Genomic DNA, 20,499 nt, shown 5'->3' on the forward strand with positions numbered 1-20,499 from the left:
CCGCGGCGCAGCACCATCAACTGCGGTTGCGAACAAGCGGAAAGACGCTCCAACGCCCAGGTCATTTTTAGCACTGTGCACTGCATACACACCCCAATTATTATTTACAGATAAAGACACCCTCGTAATCACAAATACACAAGAAGAGAGAAAAATAACTTAACTGAGGCTGCAAGCAGCGAAGATAGAGGGGGATCAGAGCTGAGAGAGGACCGTGAAAGGCACAAGTGGAGCCTAATTGGTTATCGCCATGGACTACTGTTTAACTGCGATTGGTTGTTTTGTTGCTACATTCTCAGAGACTATTGGGACTGTTAGATTTTTGCTTTTAAGATGAAAGTTAAAAGAAGTTGTGTTTTGAAAAAGGCTGCTATTATAATAAAGCAAAGACAGAACATGCATAATCTTCGCCTCCAGTCCTGACATAGAATCTATTTGTAAAGAAAATTAGGAATCCATCTCTGATACCAATATTGGAGTACTTCTTTTGGTCCTCATGTTGAGTCAGTACCAAGTTCATATGATAGCAACTCAGAACTTAGAAATTCAAACGGAATCTCTAAGTACCAGCATCAGACCAAATTAACAATATCTGCTCATTTACAACACTTCCCTAAATTGATAAGGAGAAACCGTGATATTAAGATAATTAAAAAGATGGAAATTAGGAGGAACCATGAAAATAAGATAATTAAAAGAGCATTCATAATTCCTATGACATAAGTAAACTTAAAATAGGGAAGTGGTATTATGCCTCTGTTTCAATGAGGAACATTATTAGAAACAAGTATGTAGTCAACGATTCTTTCAAAGCCCCTGTTAGAGCCTTTCATGCCAAAGATCAAAACCACATTAAATTCCAATCCACCTGCTTCTGGAACAGTACAATTTGATGGAAAAGAGGTCAATGTGTTAGTCATTGCCAAACCTGATTTAAAATAGGTTAACAAAAACAAATTAATCCAATGACCATAATACAAGCTCACAGTTCGTGGCTTTTGGTTGGAATGGAGTGCTTGCATCACTAATCCCCATTCATTGACTGTGTCAATAAGTCACTGCAAACCCATGATTGTTGTTAAATCAAGAGCACGAAAGTAAGTATTTAAGTCAATCCAACCAAAATGATGTCTACAAGGCTCACAGTAAATAGAAATATCCGTTTACAATTCATTCTCCTAATGCAAACCTAACAACGGGCCTATGAAGTTCTCACACCAATAAATAGTGATTTTTTTTCTCATGTGGGATGGAGAATCCCATTTTGAAGAAATGTTGAGTTCAGCAGTCCCATATCTGAAGTAGCAGCACTTCTCGCCAACGACCATGAAGATCAAAGCCAATATTTCAAAATAAATGGGGACCTGAGCACACCATCTATTAGGTAGGCACTGACAAAAGAAGGAAGTAACTGATGGGAATTTAGGTGGTATATCCCCTATCAGTGGAAACTAAATCCACAGTGATCCATTGCTACTCAATGCCAGCAATCAAATTCTAGGGGTTTACACCCAGTACATAATATTTGATGTGCTTTGACAACCATGTATTATGATCCCATTCCTGAAGACGGTTGTTATAGATTCACTCGCTACTATCAATATCACATGTCCAGGGTTATTAAAAAGCCGTTTATGAGATGACTCTGAAGAGTAAGTCTTATTTTAAATTCCATGGTTTCCTTCTGCTTCAGGTCCCTCCGAATCTCTACAAGTCAATTCGGTGAGTGAAGACATATTGTTAGAATTGGTGAAGATGGACAAAATGTTACCAGCAACGTCTTTATTGAATTTTCTGATATTGTGAACCAGGAATTGGACTTGGCAGATACGTGTTCTTCTAAAGCTGCAAAGACATTGCTGAAATACCTGTTTAAGTACGCTTAAGTGTGTTGGTGATTTGGACTTGCTGTGGCTGAGCGGATCACACTGTCCATAATTCCTGGAAGCAGCTGAGAGGTGGAGGTGGGGTCCGACTGCTTTCAAAGCTGGGACACCGAGGCCGTTAGAGACCAAAAGGAGACTGTGCGGGCCACCCAGCCTTGGATGTAGGACTTGACCCTTCTTTTTATTTATCAAGGATTGTCTGACAAACTTTTAGCTCCTTAGGTTAAGGAGAAACTGCACAGAAATCGCTGATTTCAGAACACAGGCTGCAAAACTGTCTAACAAACTTTTAGCGAGGAACTACCCGAAATGGATAGTGTCGCAAGCAAAAAAACAAGCAAGGAACAACCACAGAGACTCCTTATTGGAGACACGTCCACAACGGAACAAGGAAAAAGACAAGAGAACTATTTGCATTACCACCTTCAATATAGCCTCAGATCGGGTTTCTAAAATTATAGGAAAACCTTGGCGGATCCTGAACAGCGGACAACTTAACATCCCAAAACCTATGTTCTCCCACAGAAGGGGGAGGAGCCAAAGGGACATACTGGTCCACAACCGCCCAAAACCTAAAGATACCAGAGACAGGAACCAAACTAGGATGGGCGCACCACCAACAGGCCACTAACCCTGTGGTAGCTGCAGTGTCTGCCACCTCACGACCATCACGAAGACTGTGTCCTTCAACAACCAAATGAGATAGGAACTGCGTAACTTAACTAATTGCAACACAACAGGGGTAGTGTATCTCATCACTTGCCCCTGCAATCTACACTACGTGGGCATGACCACGCGAAAAGTGAGTACCAGGATTTGCGAACACCGCAGTAACGTCCGATGCCAACGCATCACCAGGAAGCTGTTATAACACTTCGTCAAACTGAAACACACACCCGAAGACCTGTAATGGGTAATCCTGGAACACCTAAGACATATAGAGAATTTGAAACAACGACTTCTTGAAAAAGAACAGCAATGGGTTTTTAAACTCCGTACAGATACCCAGTGACTCACTGATAACATCCCGTGGGGCCTAATGGTTGAGCTCAACTTTACCCACTACTCCTTTGAATAAAGTATCTTGAACTTCAGTGTACCTGATGTCCATGTAAAAGACAACGAGAAATCATTAGGATAACACATATATACATCAGGTAACATTTTTTCAGCCTGAATACTTATAACACATGGTTATCCCAAGGAACCTTCTACTTGACAACCGAAACATTATTAAAATCTCCCAGTAAAATCTAGTTATTTTTACAATGATATGATCAGACTGTTTCTCCGGAGTATTGGTTTTCCTGATAATCCATGTCTCGTTTTTTTTTTTAAACAATTGCTGGAAAGACGTTGATAACGATAACCCCCTTTTCTCAGCCATCTGACTGTGCCAGAGAGCAAAAAAAACGAGCAGGTATTATTAATGTAATACCATCTGATTAGACCCCTTCAGTGTCTCATTCCGCTAATATTTTAATACAATCACCACACACTATTTAGTGACTCTCCTCTAGAATATTACTAAATATTAAATACTGGGTTTTTTATAAATATAGTACAAAAGCAATTACGAGTACCTAATGGAAGAGACAAACTCAGCCCTTCCTAAGTTTTTCGCTTACTCTATAACTCCAATAAGGCGCCGGTGTGACGCCACCTCTGACGGCCATTTTTAAACACTGCGCGTTGCAGTGTTCATCCGAGGCAGGGCTGTGGCCCTTTCACGCCCCGCCGAGCGCGAGTGGACTTGAAAAGAGGGACCGGAGCACAATGCGCTAATATGCGGTCCCCAGGGCAGAAAGTATGTGCATTGTCCGAGGCGGTCTTGATGAAGTAAGTGACTGGGATATTACCTAAGGATGCTCTCAATAGGCGGCAACCGATGCTAATTAAGTTGCACTACCGACAGCAGCTTCTTTCTGATCAGCATATCCTTCCTTCCTCATTAGGGTTTCACTACAGGCTCCTCGGCCCTGGTATTGACCATGATGCTATAGTTCAGCGTTTTTAGGTCGAGGACTACCGGTCTGCCGAAGGCAGAACCGGAAGTCGGAGATTTAATGTTTCCTAGAGTGGCTCCTTAGCCCGCCTCTCTTTTTGCCTCTCCTCCATTGGCTGGCTTCCTAAAAGGAGGCCAGCCATTGGAGGAGAGAGCTGTCCCTCCAAATAGGCTCCGTCTTTTTCAGATTCGGGGGCGTGTTCGTGCTGTTCTTTTTCCCTTTTTAGCCATGCCCTTTTAGAACAGCAGGAACACGCACCCGAATCTGAAAAAATTTCGAAGCTTCCATCCGCCATTTTTTTGTTGTCGTCTGGCCGTGAGCAGAGAAATGGCAGGGGTCTATCGACACAGCGTCTCTTCTGAAGTCAATATCCGTTCTTCCTGCTGAGGTCAATATCCTTCTCTTCGGTAAGGGGACGTGGCGCTGCTCAGCCCCTTCCTTCCCCCACTCTCTCACCCAAGGCACCCACGGTGTCAAGCACAAAAGAAGAGGTGGCGAAAAATGCGACAGCCTTTAGCATGTAAGAGCATCCCTTGTCTTGTTGACTTACAGCCCCCCATCCACCTCAGCGAATATCCCTGGTTCGCGCCCAGATGGCACATCGTCCGTGGTTAAAGATGCCCCCCCCCCATGTTAAAGCGGCGACTCCGTGCGCCTACTCTAGACGCATGGCCCAGGTTAACATGCGGCGTTCCGCCGTTACGATCTTCCCAGGAAAAGCAGGGTGTTATGCTGGCCCATTAGTCATGTTTTGGCGCCTCGTCCCCTCTTGCCCTGGTGAATCCGTTGGTTCTCTGTCTACCACATGGCGCAGTCTTCCCAATTTGCTAATGTCCCCTGTTGGCTCACTGCCCCCAGCTCCCGATGCTCATACACTCGCTCACAAGCTGTTTAGTAGTCTGGTCCCGTCCCAGCAGCGGACATGCTGAGGGCTCGACAGGCTCTTGTACACAGCACCAGGGTCTGATTTATTCAGGCGCAAATTGGCTCCCTATTCTCCATCGCCGATCGCTAACCATGACCGATCTATTTCATATAGAGATGAGCTCCTCCTCGTTCTATACGCCCCCACAGATGCTCCCTCAATCTCTCTGTATGTATGTAAGTATGTATGTATTCTTATATCTTCTCTCTGAACCGTTGCTGGTTTCCTTTCTAGCACAGTACACACTCTTTCTCTGTCTAATGTTCGATTTATATTCCTCAGTCCCTATCTCTGCAGGCAGAAAAGGGACAGAATGTGAGCCTTTTAATTCCTGGCTAAGGTTACCATATGACCATGTCACAAGGCCTTAATGTTCCAGTCCTGGAGTTTCCTTTTTAGAAATGATTGGTTTGGAGTGTATTAATTACTGTAGATAATCTGACGTTGACGAGGACTACAACTCCCAGAATGCATTTTGTTACATGGGAGGTCGGGCTGGAGCACTGCATCTCTGAGATGGCATCGTCTCGCAACTTTGTGCCTCCAAACTCAGTGTTTGCAGGTTGCTATGATCGGTGACGTCACGTGGTAACCCTGCCTTTGATTGACTTGCATAAGACTGAACAAACCCGCTTAGGCGTCGGACCTCGGGGCGGAAGGAGAGGCAGAGATGGCAGTCTCCCTTCCTTCTCGGTTAAGGCAGCTCTTGTGCCACACGCCCACGCCGCCTGGAGAGACCGAAGTAGTTAAAAGCCAGAGGGCCGTTTCGCAGGAAGTGGAGTAAATGAGAGGCGGTGTGTGTTGGATCACATGATGTGGCAGCGCCTCCCGCTGATTGTGTCTGACACTTCTCGTAGGTTGGCATCGGGACACCACGCCTGCGGAGCCGGGGCTGTGTAGAGTTACTGATCTCCGACTTTCATCAGCAGCTGAACTGCCGTAAGTGCATCTCTGAAGTGCAAAGGTTTAAGAATCTCTACAGTTTGTTGTGGGGTGGGGGCGGGGTGTGCTCTTTCTCAGATCGAAGTTTGGCAAAGTAGAAACCTAGATTGGCGGTTGCTTCCACTAATGTTTGTGGACATGAAATGTACTTTGAACGTTTCGGCAAGCAGTACGAAAAGAGGCTTTCCTTTAAACCTTGCTATTCTAAAAAAAAAAAAAAAAAGGTAATATTCAAGATGTCAAAATAGGAGCTCCGGGAATCCCGCACAGCGCAAGAAAGATTCCGCATGGCTAGATCCACTCTATCTCACTATCTCACAACCTCTCTCTCTCTCAAAACATCACTACCTCACTCTCTAGCTCACAACCTCACAACTTCTCTCTCACTCACTACCTCAATCACTCTCTATCTCACTACCTCACTCTTTCTATCTCACTCACTCACTTTCACTCTCTCTTTCACTACCTCTCTCTATCTCACTACATCACAACATCACTCTATGCTTATATATCACTACCTCACAACATCCCTCTCTTTCTCTACCTCACTCTCTAGCTCACTACCTCACTCTCTATCTACCTCACTCTATCTCACTACCTCACTCTCTATCTACCTCACTCTATCTCACTACCTCACTCTCTATTTCAATACCTCACTCTCTCTCACTACCTCACCCTCTCTCTGCTAATGCAATAGGTATCACATATGCACAAAAAAAAGATAATGCCAATAGAAATGACAATGCCATTTATTTAGGGATAAAAAAATAATAAAAAAATAATGAGCAATACCAATAGCTCTACCTATAATATTGCCGAGACCATTGCATTGTAAATGCTTGTTAAAGTATGTCATGAAGTATTTTACTTCCTATTTGTTAAATGTGTTATCATGTTGTGTCTTGTTGTGTTTTGTCTCACAAGTGAGTTTTTTGCACAAACCACAGAGTGTGGCAACGATTTTACATGTTAAAAAGAGTGATCACTGGTTAGACCTATTGCGCACCCACAATATACGGGTGTAACATAGTCATGGTTCAGGATGTCTTTTGCGACCTGCCAGCCCTGCTGACAGGTCAATGTTTTTAATGCTTTTGCCTTTGTGTTATTACAGATACGGAATATTTAATTAACAAAGCGTATGTATACAGGGTGCATGCGCATTATGTGTGTACGAGTGTGTCCTTATTAGAGGATCTATTTGGAGTGGTACACACAGGTCTGGTTCCAGTGAAGTCCTGAAGAAGAGCCAAAATGGGAACGATTCGAAACATGTTGGCTATCCATTACTGCGACAACCAGACTCATTATGGCATTTTTTAACTGCACATTTTCCACTTCCCTTTACTTCACCATGTTTACACCAGTAAGTGCTCCTGCGGAATCGCCAAGTCGCAGCACGCCTCAATCCATAGAGGATTGGGATGAACCCTGATGATGAAGCATGCCACCTAGGGGTGACTTTGGTGGGTGAATGGTCTCTAGACAAAAGTCTTTTTTCTAGTAAGTGATTACAGTGGATTCTCGCTGTGTCCAATCACCATTCCTTTGGGCAGGTTTTCTTCGAAGTATTCGATTTTTGTGGGTTACTTATCAATAAGGAGGATAAACCTACCCTTTACCTCTACCTCCCCCTTTTTTACGTATAATTTATTGGGCAGCGTGCAGCTGTGGGAGTCTCTTCCCTATCTCCCACGACAAGACAACACTAATATGGACAAAATCACAGGCCTCACCTTCTCGGAAGAGGAGGTGGAAAGGATTCTATCAATGATTTCTCCATTTAAGACATCGACCTCTTTAACAAATGCAACAGGTCTCAGCTGGGATGAACTAACGGAATTGAAACAGAATCAAATAAAAACTATGATTCATAGCATTATGATGACAGAGTTCCTGAGGGTCAATGCAGCACCCCAAGTCTAATTGTACGCAGGAGCCGTTCATTTTTCAACATGACAAGACTTTTAAAAAAGATTGGTCCCTAATATCATGGCAGTGCACAAGGGATTTGCTGGTCCTGATTATCAAGACAGCCGCATGCCTATCACAAGAAATGAAGGAAGAAATTCACACTATTGGAGTGCCTTTTAAGTCTTACCAATCAGTCACAGAATTGAAGAAGAGACTGGAGGAATTAAACAAAACAATGCTGGATTTTGAGGATAAACTGAAGGTCACAAAATTTCAAAAATTCAAGAAAGGCGCGAAGAGTTTTTCACATGAAAAAGTATATCCCTACATAAGGAAAGACTACAATGTAACGGGTAGGAACCTGGGATACAACACAGATGGATCAGACACCGGTTCTGACAGTTCTGATTTCAGCAATAACAGGAGAGGCAACCACAAGAACCGGAGAAATCACGGTAGAAGAATGGGACATCAAGGAGGACAAGGACGAGGGTGGCCACCTTTTCGAGGTCCCCCACCTAATCCTGGCCCCTTCTGTTATGGGCCACCACTGTTTCAACAACAGCACTTTAAATACTGGAATCCAGCTCAAACACAACAAGCTGGATATTCAGGACCATCCATTCCTTTTTTCGGTTGAGGCAAAGGACCCCAGAGAGGCCGAATGAAGAAGGGCCAGCAAGTACAGTGGTGGAACCCACTGGAACAGACGAGGATGACAACGAGAAGCATGGACTCCACCAATGACCCAGGAACGAGCAACCGACCAGTTTAGTGGTAAATCTGACAAATAAGATCTTATCACCTACTGACCGTAGGGGAAAGGAGAAAGGCCTTGGGTTCGCACCTACAGCAAACCTGGACAAATTTAAGTTGAGCTGTAATGTCAATGAATTTATCTGCAAAATTAAACTGAAAGTTTTCTTTGCTGATAAGCCAGCCTCCGATGACAAAAGCAACGACACAGGATTACATCTCAAATCCACCTTCACACCACCGACTTCAACCTTACCGGTGGAAATCCTAGCCTTCAAGAAGGGGGGTCTTGAAAGATATAGGGGAGATTGATCCCAGGACAATCAAGATCTTCCACAATACCACCAAGGAGGAACCAATTGCCATCCAGCAACTGGCTAACGACGCCAGCAAGGTAATAAAACCAGCGGACAAAGGGGGGGCAATTGTCCTACAAACCATGGATGCACAGCACAGGGAATGCCTGAGACTTTTGGCTGATGAGAGAAACTACCAGCAGATCAGAGACGATCCCACAGAGCGCATACGGATACAGATAACAAGTATGGTGGAAGAAGCAGTATCACTTGATTGGATTACCAAAAAGGAAGGAGACTTCTTGACTAACACTCACCCGGTAATCCCATACTTTTATACAATCCCTAAAAACCACAAATCCTTGGAAAATCCCCTTGGCCAACCTCTTGTATTGAGCATCGGCTCGGTGTTGGAACCACTTTATTTTATTTATTTATTTATTTATTTATTAGGTTTTTAAAGCGCGACAGCTACCCAAACAGGGTTTCCCGGCGCTAAGAGATATTAACCACTTGAGTAGAACTAAAAAACTCAAAGGAGGGGCTGGAGCAAATTACTGGCAAAAGAGCCAGGTCTTGATGGCTTTGCGGAAGCGGATATGGCTGCTTTCCAGATGTAAATGCTGAGGAAGGGAATTCCAGAGCTTAGGACCCAGTAGGGAAAAAGATCTGCCCCCCATCCTCGCTAGGCGAACTTTAGGTACACAGAAAAGACCTTGATATGAAGATCTCAAACAGCGAGCCGGAGTGTAAGCACGCACAAGGGCTTGCAGATAACTGGGGGCATTGCCCCATTTGATTCTGTGCATAAGGCTAAGTGTTTTAAATTTGACCCTATTAGCGATTGGTAGCCAATGGAGAGCCTTGAGGTGACCGGACATATGTTCCCTTCTATTGCACTTGCAGAGCAGTCTTGCTGCAGCGTTCTGCACCAATTGAAGGCGACGCATGATTGCCTGTGGAGACCCCAGGTAAAGAACATTTCCGTAGTCTAAACGGGAGGTGATTAGTGCATTGACCACAGACTTTTTAGTGTCGTCAGGTAGCATCCAAATGATTTTCCTGAGCCACCTCAAGATGGTGAAACAGGTGTGTAGGAAGGTGGATATCTGACTATGGTTACCCCCAAATTTTTGCCTAGTGTCTAGCTGGTTTTTCGACTTAGTTGGCCTGAGATCCTGCCATTCAGGCTCTCAGGCTATCTGCTCTCTCTGTAAAATGGACTCCATGTACCCTAGGTACATACCCAATTGGTTGGATCACCCTGTCAGCCCCTGTACCAGTGTACACTAGGTACCCAGGGCATTGGTGTATCCAAGGCCTGCCAGGGGCTGAAGCATGTATTATGCCACCCCAGGCTTGGCCTAACAATCTGACACAACTGGCTGATCACTCAGCTGGGGTAAGTTGGTGTAATCACCTCTTACTTAGGTGTAGTATACCTATACCTAAACTTAAATGGGACACCTGGTAACCTATAAGTCACTCCTATGGCAGGCCTTAACAATCCTGAAGGCAGAGTGCTTGGTTCCATGTGAGATGGTGCTCTGGCATGAGCTGAGCCTGTCTGCAGTGGTCGGAACAACTTCCTTCTACTGTTTCCAGATATCGTCATACCATATACTCTTAAGTGCATTATGAACCTCGCGGTTAAATGCTATCTTTGGTTTGGCTTTATCAAAACATGTCGAGTAAGGTGTCATACGAATTGGAATACTAACCCCTCGCCAATTCTGGCGACGGGGTTAGCATTCCACCCTTCTAGAGGGACACGACATGTACAGTACCTGAAACCCGGGTAAAATCAGACATAGCCTCAGCTCCACAAAATGGATGCTGCCACCACAGACACAAGTCTGCCCTCCTGCTGCTGGGAGTCCTTCCAGCTTGGGAGGTGTGGACAAAGGGTTTCCTGCCAGGGGAGGTGCATGCACCACCCCAGACAGGATTTTGTGTATTGGTCAGGTAGGGCTTGAAAGAAACCAGACATGCCTGTGGCTCACAAGGAGCCTCGGTGCATATGCCAGTTCAAACCGGTCCTGGGGCACACCAGTCCCGGGCCTGGGGCGAGCTGGACAAAGGATTGGGGGTGTAACCACCCCCCTTCCTGGTCCCACCCATAGGGAGGGACCTAGCAGGTAGTCCGGCCCCTAGAATCCGAATAAAGGTAGGAGCTGTGTCCTAAGACTTCAGACATCCTGGAATCAACTTGAAACTAAGAAGAAGACGGGAACTTCGACATTCTGCTGCACAGAAGACTGAAGAAAATCTCCCCTGTGGTCAGGGAGTGACCACCTTGCTAACGCAAGCACCATCCAGCGAATCACCGTCTGCTTTGCCGCCGCCTCCCGCCGGAGCCCGAGCCCAGAGACTGACAAGACCTGGACCTCCAGACCTCTCACCGCCCGATCCACAGTCCCTGAAAAGAGGAGACCCGTGGAGGCACCGAGACACGTGGAGCCAGCCATCTTGGAACGACTACGACAAGCTGACAAGTGCAACAACCGAGGCTCCCTCCAAGTTGTGCTTTAGGTCCTGAGAAGCCCAACCCTCGAGCAGCATCTGCACCAAAGGTGAGCCCTCCAGCATCTCCACGATCTGCGTGGGGCCCTTCTGCATTTTGCCACTCGACGCGCCTAACCGGTTGCTGGCCCGCTGGCTAGTGGCCATCTTGGCGACGAAATCTACGACAAACACCGCTGGTCTGGTTGCTCCAGACTGGCCCTTGCTCCCCTCCAAAGGAGCAATCCCTCTGACCTTGCTGGTCAGAACCAACAGCTGATTTCCGAATCCTCCTACAATTGCTTTTGCCAAGGCTTGTTTGCTTCGATCAAGTCGCCGACACCGCCGACAGCGAGAGCCTGCGTGGGACAGCTCGTGAGCCGACTCCTGGACGTCGTCGACCTTCAGGGACCACGTGGCTGCGGAGACAAGCTACCCCTCATCACCTGTTTGCACCCGACATCGCCTGGTACCCACCTGGTGCCACGCTGGTCACTGGCTAGTGACTGTGAACACTGTCCCCTCTGCTTACAGGTCTTCAACATCTCCGATCCACTCTTGGATCCACCGCATCTCTCCCGGACCGACCGCCTGCAGCATCTTTGTCCCAGGCTCAACGGAACAGATAGAAGAAACCCGACGCACTTTGAGGCCTATGCACCCGCTTCCTGTGGGTGAGGTAAAGCTGGCACTCCTGTGCCCAAGTGTAGTATTACATCTCTAGTGCCTGTGTTCCAAATCTTAAGTTCCTAGGTCATCCGGAAGATTCCTTTTGCAGTAACTTTGTACTTTTTACGCACCCATTGAAACCTATGGGAGCACGCGTGTGACTATTTGCTCTGCACACGCCACCCGTGGACCTCCTGGTCACTAACTGACGTTAGCTCCTTGTAGGCCCAGCGATTCTAGAGGCCCTAGGCCTTTTCCCTTTTCTGTTCGTGGTACTTATACCACTATTTTAGTATATGGTTCGAGTGGCCACCAGGGCCTATCCATATAAAGTGCAACTTCTGTGTATTCTGTGATAATCTTGTTTGACGATTTGTGCTCCTGTGCTCATAAAGAGACTAGGGGTTACTTTGAGAAATAAATACATATATATTTTGAATATATATCTGTGTGGTGTCCTTTCATTGGTATAAAAGGGGGTTACTATTGGTAAAACAGCTTGCTTAACACGCTTCACGAGTTTAGCCTCAAAGACTGCTTAGCCTACGCTACCACTAGGGCAGCTAGTCCGAAAAGGTTGACTTACAACCACACCATAAGGGTTGCTTGGCATGGTACAAGGTGATCACTTTAACTAGTGAGCATCATATACCAGGCCAACTTCTCACATTGGTGAGCAGCGGTTGGATTTGAGCTTGCTGTGTTTTACCATTGTAATCTCTTGGTTACCAATTGAAAGATCACATAGGTACCTGTAGGTACATATAAAACAAGATTAGATATACATAAGTTCTACTGAACTTAGTTGTTGTAGAGCAAAGGGAGTAGCACACCCTGACTACAACTACTAGATAGGTTTAGTAGGTAAACACAAGTGTAGGTAGATTGCAACACATCCACCCACACTTAAGAGCAATGGCCGGGGCAGAGGGGTCCACTGTACCCATCTCTGTTGAGAGTGACCCCCAGAGGGCACCATCCAGCTTTGCTACCCTTAATCAGAATGAGCTCAGGCATTTGGCAACTCTTAGAGGCCTTAAACAGCCCAAGAACCCAAACTCTGCTGAGCTCAGAGAACTCTTACAGAATGATGAGAATCAGAGAGAACTCAGGAAAGCTTCCCAGTTAGCCCCCTTAGGGTCAGGAACAGGAGGCCCCCCTTCTGAAGATGCCACAGAGGTACCCCCTTCCAATAGTCACCCCTTAGATGGGATGCCTACCACAGAGGAAGAAAGTGATGGGGATACAGATGTGAGTGGGGATGAAGGGAGAACTAGCCCAGTGCCAAGTGTTATACTTGGCCCAGCTAAACTAAGGCTGTTGGGGACTGACAGTGGGTTCACCCCATTGGATCTCCCCAGTGGACTTAACACAGGGCTTGGAAGGCAAAGGAATCGCTCAGGTGACTCCAATGCTTCCCATGGCTCTAGAGGCTCTCAAGGTCACTCCAGAAGGAGACTGACCACCCCTCAGAGGAGGGAACATGAGGCCAGAATGCAGGAAGCCCAGCTGAGGATCAGGAAGCAGGAGCTAGAAGTAGCCCTGATGGAAGAAAAACTGAACAAGGCTAGGCAGCCTAGAGAGAGTGGGTCTATACCCACTGGTGGCAGCAATGTCCCTAGGGACAAAGATAGGGTCTTTGACAATAGGAACCTGTCCAAGATTGTGCCCCCCTACAAAAGTGGGGATGACATCCACAAATGGATGACTGCTCTTGAGAGAGCCTGCAAAGTGCAGCAGGTTCCTGAAGACCAGTGGGCAGCAATCTTATGGCTCTCCTTTGAGGGGAGAGGCAGAGATAGACTCCTCACTGTTAGAGAAGAGGATGTCAGAAATTACAGAGTCCTGAAGAGTGTCCTAGTTGATGGGTTAGGCTTAACCACTGAACAGTACAGGTTAATGTTCAGAGACACCCAGAAGACACAGACTCAGGACTGGTCTGAATATGTGGAATGTGCCACTAAGGCTTTGGAGGGTTGGTTGCTGGGAAGTAAGGTGTCTGATTATACAGGATTGTACAATTTGATGATGAGAGAGCAGATTTTAAGTAATTGTCAAAACCAGCTTCTCCATCAACACCTGGTAGACTCAGATTTGACCTCTCCCCAAGAATTGGGAAAGAGGGCAGATAAATGGGTCAGGACCAGGATCAGGCCTAAAAACCAGGGTGGTGACCAAAAGAAAGATACCACCAAGCCTCAAGAGAAGGGTGGGGATAAAGAAAAAGAGAAACCTTCCTCAGGGCCCCAAAACTCCACACAGGGTGGTGGGTCCCAAGCTCCCTCCTCTACCACAGCTAAAAAGCCCTACTGCCATGAGTGTAAAACTCCTGGGCATTGGAAAACTGACAGCGGTTGCCCAAGGGCTAAAAACAAAACTGTTCCTCCAATTACTCCTGTCACACCACCTATTACTGTCAGCAGTAATCCCCCAGGTGGTGGGAGTGCCCCCAGAAATCTGGGTGGGTTTACTTGGGGAACACAGGGGGACCCTGGCTTAGCCAATTCCCCTACAGCAACCACTCTTGTCTGTGATGGTGGCATGGGGTTTGCCAACTTCACTGCCTGTCCCAACACTTTGGGTAGGTACAGACAGGAGCCCTACATCAATGGTACAAAAGCTGAGGCCTACAGAGACACTGGGGCTAGCATCACAATGGTGGCCCATTGGCTAGTTCCCTCTGAGCAGCTTTTGCCCGGTTTCTCCTACCAGGTGACTAACATTGATGGCAAACAGAACAGTCATCCCATGGCAGAGGTATGTCTCAGCTGGGGAGGGGTCACTGGCCCTAAAAGGGTAGCAGTGTCCCCAACCTTGCCTGTAGACTGCTTACTGGGGAATGACTTAGAACTCTCAGCTTGGGCTGGAGTTGAACAAGACACCCATTCTAAAATGGTAGGCCTTTCACAAAAGGGTAGGGGGGTTGTGCCATTCACAACCCCTGTCCAAATAGATTTCCTCCCTGAAAAGGTTGGAAGGGCAGTGGTAGCCACAGCCCAGGCACAGACAGACTTCCCTGTAGGGACTGGCAGAGCTGTGACAGTCACAGCTCAAACACAAACTGAGTGCCCCCCTGAAAAGGTTGGCAAGGCTGTAATGGTCTCAGCCTATACTCAGACTGACATAGGTGTAGTGAAGCCTGAAACAATGGATCACTCCACACAAACTGAGAGTAGTGGGGAGGAAGAAAAGTCTCCCTCTCCCCAGACATTAGGAAAAGGTCAGCCTCCTCAGGGATCTGACCTCACCCCTTCTGAAGGAACTGCCCCAGAGGTAGCCAGGCCTGGCCTGGCAGAGCCTCTGATGTCAGTGGCCCCTTCCAAGGTGGGATCCAGTCTGGTGCAGGTAGCCTGCCTCTCTCTACCCTGCCTCAGTCAGCCCAGGGCTGCAGAGGTCAGGGAGGCCAGTGGACCCCCAGAGGGCCCCTGTCCACAAGAACCCCCCCATCAAAAGAATGAGGATTGCCTGGCTAGTAGCCCTAGTCAGGTGATGGGTAAAAACATTCCTGAGGGATCTCCTTTACAGGTAGTTAGGGACCTCCCCCAGGGGGATTCTGTTGGGCACAGGCAAACATGGGACCTTAGGGCCCCAAACCTGACCTGTCCCTCCAGTAAGCCCACAAAAGGGACCCAGCCTCCAGCTTTAGGTAGCCAGAGGCTGACCCTGAGAGCACAGTGCAACTCAGTTAAAGAAAGAAAGGCATCCATGGTGGAGGATGATTGGAGGAAGCTGAGGCCTCACTTTGAGGACACTCACTTCAGTACTCCATCTCAACACCAGCCTTTTACTTTGCCAAGACACACCACAGGTAGAGATTCCCTATGGTGGAGACCCTCTGATACCCTTAGGGTGAGGGATTGCTTAGTGGACCATGAGACAGGGGGTAACCATGCCAGTGCTGGTTCCTCCTTATATGGCCACTTGGGCAATATAGGCTTACCTGGTCAAGGTCAGCCTTATCTCCCTTCGTTTGGGGGGGGGTTGTGTAGGAAGGTGGATATCTGACTATGGTTACCCCCAAATTTTTGCCTAGTGTCTAGCTGGTTTTTCGACTTAGTTGGCCTGAGATCCTGCCATTCAGGCTCTCAGGCTATCTGCTCTCTCTGTAAAATGGACTCCATGTACCCTAGGTACATACCCAATTGGTTGGATCACCCTGTCAGCCCCTGTACCAGTGTACACTAGGTACCCAGGGCATTGGTGTATCCAAGGCCTGCCAGGGGCTGAAGCATGTATTATGCCACCCCAGGCTTGGCCTAACAATCTGACACAACTGGCTGATCACTCAGCTGGGGTAAGTTGGTGTAATCACCTCTTACTTAGGTGTAGTATACCTATACCTAAACTTAAATGGGACACCTGGTAACCTATAAGTCACTCCTATGGCAGGCCTTAACAATCCTGAAGGCAGAGTGCTTGGTTCCATGTGAGATGGTGCTCTGGCATGAGCTGAGCCTGTCTGCAGTGGTCGGAACAACTTCCTTCTACTGTTTCCAGATATCGTCATACCATATACTCTTAAGTGCATTATGAACCTCGCGGTTAAATGCTATCTTTGGTTTGGCTTTATCAAAACATGTCGAGTAAGGTGTCATACGAATTGGAATACTAACCCCTCGCCAATTCTGGCGACGGGGTTAGCATTCCACCCTTCTAGAGGGACACGACATGTACAGTACCTGAAACCCGGGTAAAATCAGACATAGCCTCAGCTCCACAAAATGGATGCTGCCACCACAGACACAAGTCTGCCCTCCTGCTGCTGGGAGTCCTTCCAGCTTGGGAGGTGTGGACAAAGGGTTTCCTGCCAGGGGAGGTGCATGCACCACCCCAGACAGGATTTTGTGTATTGGTCAGGTAGGGCTTGAAAGAAACCAGACATGCCTGTGGCTCACAAGGAGCCTCGGTGCATATGCCAGTTCAAACCGGTCCTGGGGCACACCAGTCCCGGGCCTGGGGCGAGCTGGACAAAGGATTGGGGGTGTAACCACCCCCCTTCCTGGTCCCACCCATAGGGAGGGACCTAGCAGGTAGTCCGGCCCCTAGAATCCGAATAAAGGTAGGAGCTGTGTCCTAAGACTTCAGACATCCTGGAATCAACTTGAAACTAAGAAGAAGACGGGAACTTCGACATTCTGCTGCACAGAAGACTGAAGAAAATCTCCCCTGTGGTCAGGGAGTGACCACCTTGCTAACGCAAGCACCATCCAGCGAATCACCGTCTGCTTTGCCGCCGCCTCCCGCCGGAGCCCGAGCCCAGAGACTGACAAGACCTGGACCTCCAGACCTCTCACCGCCCGATCCACAGTCCCTGAAAAGAGGAGACCCGTGGAGGCACCGAGACACGTGGAGCCAGCCATCTTGGAACGACTACGACAAGCTGACAAGTGCAACAACCGAGGCTCCCTCCAAGTTGTGCTTTAGGTCCTGAGAAGCCCAACCCTCGAGCAGCATCTGCACCAAAGGTGAGCCCTCCAGCATCTCCACGATCTGCGTGGGGCCCTTCTGCATTTTGCCACTCGACGCGCCTAACCGGTTGCTGGCCCGCTGGCTAGTGGCCATCTTGGCGACGAAATCTACGACAAACACCGCTGGTCTGGTTGCTCCAGACTGGCCCTTGCTCCCCTCCAAAGGAGCAATCCCTCTGACCTTGCTGGTCAGAACCAACAGCTGATTTCCGAATCCTCCTACAATTGCTTTTGCCAAGGCTTGTTTGCTTCGATCAAGTCGCCCACACCGCCGACAGCGAGAGCCTGCGTGGGACAGCTCGTGAGCCGACTCCTGGACGTCGTCGACCTTCAGGGACCACGTGGCTGCGGAGACAAGCTACCCCTCATCACCTGTTTGCACCCGACATCGCCTGGTACCCACCTGGTGCCACGCTGGTCACTGGCTAGTGACTGTGAACACTGTCCCCTCTGCTTACAGGTCTTCAACATCTCCGATCCACTCTTGGATCCACCGCATCTCTCCCGGACCGACCGCCTGCAGCATCTTTGTCCCAGGCTCAACGGAACAGATAGAAGAAACCCGACGCACTTTGAGGCCTATGCACCCGCTTCCTGTGGGTGAGGTAAAGCTGGCACTCCTGTGCCCAAGTGTAGTATTACATCTCTAGTGCCTGTGTTCCAAATCTTAAGTTCCTAGGTCATCCGGAAGATTCCTTTTGCAGTAACTTTGTACTTTTTACGCACCCATTGAAACCTATGGGAGCACGCGTGTGACTATTTGCTCTGCACACGCCACCCGTGGACCTCCTGGTCACTAACTGACGTTAGCTCCTTGTAGGCCCAGCGATTCTAGAGGCCCTAGGCCTTTTCCCTTTTCTGTTCGTGGTACTTATACCACTATTTTAGTATATGGTTCGAGTGGCCACCAGGGCCTATCCATATAAAGTGCAACTTCTGTGTATTCTGTGATAATCTTGTTTGACGATTTGTGCTCCTGTGCTCATAAAGAGACTAGGGGTTACTTTGAGAAATAAATACATATATATTTTGAATATATATCTGTGTGGTGTCCTTTCATTGGTATAAAAGGGGGTTACTATTGGTAAAACAGCTTGCTTAACACGCTTCACGAGTTTAGCCTCAAAGACTGCTTAGCCTACGCTACCACTAGGGCAGCTAGTCCGAAAAGGTTGACTTACAACCACACCATAAGGGTTGCTTGGCATGGTACAAGGTGATCACTTTAACTAGTGAGCATCATATACCAGGCCAACTTCTCACAAGGTGGATGTCAGGTTAATAACTTTGGGCTCCATGGTTAGGCCGTTATCAATGATAATGCCTAGATTGCGAACTTTTTGTGACAGAGTGGGTAGGGAGCCCATTTCAGATGGCCAGTGTCTTAGGTTCCAGAGGTTTTGATTTGGGCCCAGAATCAGAACTTCCGTTTTGCTACCATTAAGTTTGAGCATGTTTTTACTCATCCAGGTGGAGATGTTCCTAAGGCCAGACTGCAGAAGGGAGGAAGAGTCGTGATCTCCATTTGAGAGTGAAAATATGATCTGTGAATCATCAGCATAGGTAAACATGTTTAGACCAGCTACTTCAGCGATCTGGGCAAGCGGAGTAACATATAAGTTAAAAAGCAGAGGGCCTAACACCGAGCCCTGAGGGACACCGTGAGGGGATAGGTGGACATTCGAGGTCGCAGTGCTGGAGGTGATTTGAAACGTCCTAAGAGTTAGGAAAGATGATATCCATTTTAGTGCTTTGCCCCTAATACCCATGGTGGAAAGTGAGTTTAACAAAATGTCATGGGAGATGGTATCAAACGCTGCGCTGAGGTCAAGTAGGATCAGCGCAGCGGAGTCACCTCTGTCAACTAGGAGGCGAAGATTTTCCATCACACCAAGCAGAGTTGTCTCCGTTGAAAAGCCAGGACGGAAACCCGATTGGGAGGGATGTAGTATGTTATTAGCCTCCGAGAAACTAGCGAGGTGTACGTGGACATGTTTCTCCATAATTTTGGAGAAGGCGGGTAAGAGGGATATTGGGCGGAAGTTGGCCAGGATTTTCGGATCTGCCGATGGTTTCCTGAGGAGGGGTGACACCATGGCATGTTTCCACATGGCTGGAACCTTTGCTGTGGAGAGGGATAGATTTAGAGCTTGGCAGATGATGGAAAGTTGTGGGGCGTCAAAAAGTCGAAGTACCGAGATTGGGAGGGGGTCGTTAGGAGAACCAGATTTAACTTTCCCTAAAATGTCTTGGAGACCCTGATTGTTCATCTCAGGCCAGACTGTGAGTGGCTCGTAAGATAAGTAAGGCGCAGGAGAGATGGCATCCATCTGCGGGTCAAGGTCCCGATCTATCACTACTTGTGTCTGATGTTGTTTTTCTATGTCCTGGTGAATTGTATCAATCTTGTCTGTGAAGAAACGCGCCAATTCTTCACATTGGGCATTATTCAATGGAGGGGGTTTGGCTGAAGTATTTGAGCCCGCTAATTCTCTTACAAGATTAAACAAAATGTTGGATTTGTTGGTGGCATCTGAAATAGATTTCGCCACGTAGGTAGCTCTGGCCGTGGAACATGCTTTATGGTAAAGCTTGAGTTCTTTTCGGTAAGTCAGGTAGGCTACAGGGGAGCAGTCTGTCCTCCAGAGGCGTTCCAAGCATTTGCACTTGGATTTAGCTACCCTCAGTTCCTCGTTGTACCATGGCGCAGGAGCATTGTGGGATGTAAATTTTTTGCGTGCAAATGGGAGACAGATGTTTAGGGCTCCTAGTAGCCATTTGTTAATATTAGTGGCTACAATCTCTATGTCCTCGGTATTAAATAATTCTTCCAGAGGAGCAGAGTCCAATACAAACATAAAATGGGTTATGTCCAGTTTCTTCCAGTTCCTTTTGACGGACTGCCCTGTCCTGCCGGAGGGACTAAAAGTCAGATGGTCAGACACACTAAAGTAAATAAGAAAGTGATCTGACCAATGCAGGGGCACGGCTGGGTGGCTAAGTGACAGGGGAAAACTGGAAAAAATTGGGTCCAATAGGTGACCACCTTTATGTGTAGCTCCAGAGTTCCACAAGGTGAGGTTCATGGCAGCCAGGTCGTGAGTAAAATTTATGCCAGATTTATTCAGATGGTCA

The 20,499-nt window shown here is 47.6% G+C and overlaps 1 long non-coding RNA gene across 1 annotated transcript in view; it reads left to right on the forward strand.

Moving 5' to 3' along the window:
* LOC146869878 (uncharacterized) overlaps window positions 1-2,926 on the forward strand; it is a 93,944-nt gene extending 91,018 nt beyond the window's left edge. The window contains exon 3 of the long non-coding RNA XR_014968032.1: window positions 1,694-2,926. This is a non-coding gene — a long non-coding RNA (uncharacterized LOC146869878). The remainder of the gene's footprint in view (window positions 1-1,693) is intronic.
* Window positions 2,927-20,499: the final 17,573 nt, after the last annotated feature.

This window comes from Triturus cristatus, chromosome 1_1 (assembly GCF_964204655.1).
Source record: "Triturus cristatus chromosome 1_1, aTriCri1.1, whole genome shotgun sequence".
Lineage (NCBI taxonomy): Eukaryota > Metazoa > Chordata > Amphibia > Caudata > Salamandridae > Triturus > Triturus cristatus.